This window comes from Lycorma delicatula, chromosome 8 (assembly GCF_047948215.1).
Source record: "Lycorma delicatula isolate Av1 chromosome 8, ASM4794821v1, whole genome shotgun sequence".
Classification (NCBI taxonomy): domain Eukaryota; kingdom Metazoa; phylum Arthropoda; class Insecta; order Hemiptera; family Fulgoridae; genus Lycorma; species Lycorma delicatula.
The window spans coordinates 74,248,273-74,254,226 of NC_134462.1; positions in this window are offsets into that span (position 1 = coordinate 74,248,273).

Here is a 5,954-nt window from a genome sequence, read left to right on the forward strand (position 1 = left end):
CCGGAATATTTTTGATAATTCAACACCATCGCAATTCGATCTATTACAGATGATTAAAATTTTACTCAGTAGTTTACATTTTATTACAGAAACTATTATTTAAACTAGCTGTGATATACTATCAAAATTAATTAGAAAAATATCACTTGCCTCGTAATAAATAGCTAAACATACCTTTTTTATACAATCTTATTTTAGGTAAAAACTATCTTGAAATTGATAAGAATTTAGAAAACACGAATGAAATAAGCCTTAAAAAATGTGAAAGAAATGAAAATATCATTAGTATTGTATTTGAATCTTTAGATAAAGTATATACAAAAGAAATCTTTTTCTTAATATATATATATATATATATACAATAAAAAAATATCTGTAATATTTTTTCTTAGAAATAATATTTAATAACTATTTGAAACATGCAACGGTTTTATTACAGAAAATATATTTAAAAGTAAAAGACATCATAAAAATAGACAAAGAAAGTGTTATGTAAATGTATTTAGCAGTCAGCCACTAAAATAAACATTATAAACATATGCACACTTTTTTTTTTAAAGCTACTAAAAAGCAGTAGAAATATTAACTAAACAAGAGTTAACAGGATATTATAATGTCTGCATTATTCTGGTGTTTACAAAGTGATGGCTACTTCATTTAGGTGCTGTATCAGTAAAAAAATCTATAAACTTTTAACATGTATTTGTGTTTCTATATTCGCGCGCGTGCAAGTTTGTGTGTGTATGCGGGCTCGCCTACATGTTAATAGGTTTAATGCTATTTTACATAAAATACGTCTCTTACTTTTTTTACACCCTATGGTTTATAACTAGCTTCATAAATTATTTTTAAAAACTTGAGAAAATAATATCTCTGTGAAAAAAAATTGTTAAATTTCTACTGATTCTACAAATTATTTATTTGTTTAATTCAATTTGTATAATTCAATTAACTACCTAATTTCAAAATAATAAAATTTAAAAAAAAATATTGAAATATATAATTTAGTTCTTAATTAATATGGAATTATTTTTGAGGACACCATAAAAGTAGGTTACCTGTTTTAGAAGAGGTAAATGAAGTTTACGATTAGCCAGATTACGTAGAGTATTATCCTAACTCAAATAATTTAGAGCCAAAACTTTATATTTAGATTAAGAATGTTAATTAATTAGAGCAGATAATAAACCAAGTACTTTTTACTGGTTTAAAATATATTAAGGTTAAGAATTTAGTATTCTTACCTTTTATGATAATTTAAAAATTAATTTTACAATAGTACATCTTATATATTCAAATTTAATATTAAAAATAAAGGTTAAAATAAAAAAAAAATTGTCAAAAAATACATTCTATAGTTTAGTTCGGGGGTTTATAATTTCAAAAAAAAAATAAAATATATATATATATATAAATTTTTTTACAGCTTTATTTACAAAGTATAAACTTTCAAACTTTTTTTGAAAAACATTCAAAACTAAGAGAAATAGAGCAAAAGAACAAAAAAAAACATATTTTAAGAGATGGAGGTTATGTCTTGAAGAAAGATTTTTGGATTATTAATATATGCATTGTAGTTAACAGATCATAATATAGTTTTCTCTAAAATGCCTCTAAAAAAAATCTAATTAGGTTTTACGTGACAGAAGGAAATGGAGTTGTACTATGATGTAAAGGACCTATCTCAAAGCAAATTGTGAGATGATGATTTATAATAATAATAGTAATAATCCTTTTGTAGGGGGGGGGAGGTGGAAATGCATTAACGCACGAAGTATCGGGCTCCCACTGAGGGTATTATCCAACCGCCATGAGAAGATTACCGACTAAAACCACTCCCCTTTCTACCAGGACTCGACCTGAAACCGCTTAACAGATTACTTCAGACTGAGTCCTCCTATCCTAGCCTGAGAAGACCGCTACTTAATTTTCACGACAATCCAGGTCACCCTTGTTAATCAAGAATACTGCCGACGAATCTGGCCACACTCTGGAGCATACTTTGTGGAGGCTGAGTGCTCCAAGATCCTCCTCTATTATCTCTCGATCTGCCGCCCATCGAGCACACTTTAAAAAGGTGTGCTCGACGTCGTTTCATACACCGAAGCAATACAGGCAGTCGGGGGACGGCGCTTTCCCTGTGACATGGAGATAAGCGCGGAAGTACCTGTGACCCGTTAAAAATTGGGCCACGTAGTACTCAACGTCTCCATGCCGCCTCTCTATCCACCAGAGGATTATCCCTTTGGTTAGACCACATGGAACGGCCTTGCGGCCCATCGTCCTCTGGTCTCGTGGTTCCAGTTCTTTTGCCATTGAAAAACATGCTAGTCCGTTCCTCCTTGGTGATAGTCTCCCGATCTTCGCCTGCCCGTCGTCTCCGGTGGATCGAAAACCGCCTGATACGTGGAAGAGACTCCAAGGCCGCTGGTCAAAAATGACCTAAATTTAAGGGAGAATAAGAAGAAAAGTGTAGTCTTTATTCAATAAATAAGAGATAATTTTCAATATTTGTACCATTAAGGTGCGCGTCAAATTGAATTTTGTAAAAAAGGGGAAAAACACTATTATTTTCCTGGCGTCATTACTCTAGAGTTATACTGGAAGAAGGAAGTATGGTAATCAGTAAAATATTGGGTATGGGTATTTTTTTGTATTTCATGTTTCAGGGACCCAAAAATCAAAAAAATAAAATCAAATAATCTTTGTACGTAGTACGAGTGTTGTACGTACTCGTTTATTCGTGTGTTGGATTGTTTGTTAAGTAATTGACTGTATAAACCGATTTTTATGAAATTTTGTAGAGACTCGCATATATGAGAAAATGTTTAGTAAAGGTTCGGGATAATATTTCCAGGGAGTGGGGAAGATCAATTTTCTAAAGATTTTTCCAACGTAAGTTCATTTTATATTAAGCTCAGTACATGCATGCACTTTTTTCTTAGCATTTTTTTTTAAATTTTGCCCAAAAATTTCCCTTTCCCCAAAAATCGAAAAGACTTATCTTTTTATTTATTACATATTTTTAACCGAATTTTTTTTATATTTTCCTATGTTTTTTGCAAACCTCGGCGTTTCTGTTATGTATCTCTGTAAATTATTGAAAAATATAACAGAAGCGCCGTGGTTTGTAACAAATACTGAAATAAAGATTGTCCGGTTTTGATAACGATATATGATAAGGAAATACGATGATTTTGTACAAGATACAAAATAAGAATTAATAAACATTTCAACTAGTTTGCGGTTACCTCCTGGATAATAGCGAGGATGTTAGGCGCTTAAAGTGACTGCATGTATTAGATGTGTATGTTCCGCAAGATATGAGGTGAAGTTACCCTAGGATGTTGTGCATTGACGAAGTTCTTCATCTCGTTTCGCTACTTAGTTTTATTGGTTCTTTGTTTGATTCGTTATTCTTTGTGAGACAGCTAAGAATGTTTTTTGGCATTTTGTTTGCTTTTTATTTCCTGAACTTTGGACTTTGATCAATGTTCTTTGGTCTCATCTTTATATGTACTTATTTTTGTTTAGTATATATTTATGTGTATTGCATAAGATTATTTATAAAAATACATATTTCTTTGAGAGATTTCAATTGAAACTCCTCTTTGCATGTCATTTTTTTTATGTTCAAATTTACTTATGATTCCGGTAAATTGGATTCCATTGTAAATGTAACACTGCGGCAAAAAAAGAAAAGTTTTCCTAGGCGTTATACTTGTGTATAGACCCAAAATAATAATACTTTGGGGACGATACTGGTGGTGGGAGTACCGATCAAAGTTTAAAAATGTCGATTTGTTGAATTTTTTAAAACGTTTTTTGGTTTATTCTTATGTGTCATTGTTTATCCATTATATAAAAGTATAGAACGAATGCCAGGAAGGTATTACAGTTTTATTATCAGCATTTTCTTTTTTAGTTTTCTAGATTAATTTTAAGATCAATTATATAAATTAAATGCAGTTGCATAATTTAAACTCATTTAATAACAGCTTCAATTTTTTAACGTCATTGCTTAATGAACATTATGAATTTAATTATTTTAAATATATCGGCAAAGATATAACGTGACTGGTTTAATAATTGAGTTTTACATGTACTTTTTAATGTATATATATAAATACGAATTAATCATGTATGTTATTTTATTATTAAAATATTAATCATTTTTATTGTCCGTTAATATATCCTGAGTTATAATATTTTTATTTTATTTATTATTAATTTTTTTTTGTAATAGTTTATACAGAAACGGTTATATATCAAAGAAGGGGGTCGTTATATTATACGGATTATGGGGGCGTACAGCTGTTGCTATTATGTTAGTGTGGGTGTAAACTAAAGCATAAATCAGTCTTCCGCCCTCGACTCGATTGTAGACTGTAATGTAAGTTAAAACTTAGGAACTTAGAGCAAGCGTTTTTATCTGTATTGTATTGTATATTGTACAATACCTGTTGTGTTATGTCTTTATTGCAATTTTGTTCCTATTTATAGTGTATGTGTGCGCGTGCGCGTGCGCGTGTGCGTGAGTGTGTATGTTCATATATATATATATAGTTAATTTTAGTGTGTAAATCATTTTTTATTTCATCACATTTTTTAACAGTTGATAATTTTCGTAATAAGCTAATTTAATAATATCTTGTCTGTTAACTAATTTATATGGTTTTTAAAATATTGTAATAGTAATTTATGAGTTATAATTATTTGTAAGTGTGTGTGTCGCAACACACATCCACACAAGCATATTTTTTCCCACTCTGTGAGAACAATTTATAATAATTAAATTTGTAATTTTTAGTAGGGTACTGGTAAATTAAAAACTAATTTATTTAATTTATCATATTAACTAAACAACATAATACAAAAAAATAAAAATAAATAAATATTTATTTTGAACCCAAAATAATTAAATGTTTATTTCATAACTAAACTGCTTTTAACGAAGCAACTGATATAACACACTTAACCTACAGCAGAACTGAAAGAATATAACCTGAAAAGATATTTAAGGTTGTTTTTTTTATTTGCACGTCATCAAATAAATAACAGAAGCGTTAATTTTTAATTTTTATATTTATATTTACTAGTATGTTGTAGTACAGTATAATAATGTTCGTTAAATCAATGAATTGTTAATTCATGGAACATTTTTTAAAGAAAGGTTTCTTAGTGTTTTCTCTTAACACAAAAATATTTTTAAATTAACACAAGTAATTTTAAAATTTCATGGTTATTTAACTGTAACAATAATGAAGCAAAAAAAGACCCAAAAAATTTTTCGAATTCAAAATTTATCTTATTTTAATTTATCTTGGACTCAAGTAACATCAAAACATTTTCCAAGATTATTTTTATTTTTTAAATAGTGGTATTTCTCTATTATCATCTTTAACGTATGGGAAAGTAAAAATTAAATAAATAAAAGTATTTCCAAAAAATGTTAAAACGAACTTGAAAAAACACATTGAAAGTAAAATTATAATATTTATCAATATTCTACTTAGATGTCATATTTTTTTAATTTGGTATCAAAATTAATAGATTAATATGTATGTTAAATTTGATTTTAATTTTTTGTCAGGATTAAAAGTCAGTATGTGTTATATTCGTAGAAAATAATTTTTATAATTTTATATTTTGAATTAGCTTTCATTTATTCTTTAAATTTATTTATTATTATCTTTTTGAAAATTAAAATATGGATAGACTTGTAACCAAATCATGAACGTACAAAGAAAGCTAATTGAAAGAAGGACAAATGCGAGATAGCTATTCCTTTTGGTAATAATAAGAAATGTAACGTAGAGAAATCCCGTAAATTTTTTATTATTCTACAGCATCATACCTTTCGTAGTCTATACTATTAAAAAAATTGAATGTGTTGTATCACTGTGTGTATTTGTGTGTGTGTGCACGGGTGCGTAACATTAATACGAAATCGA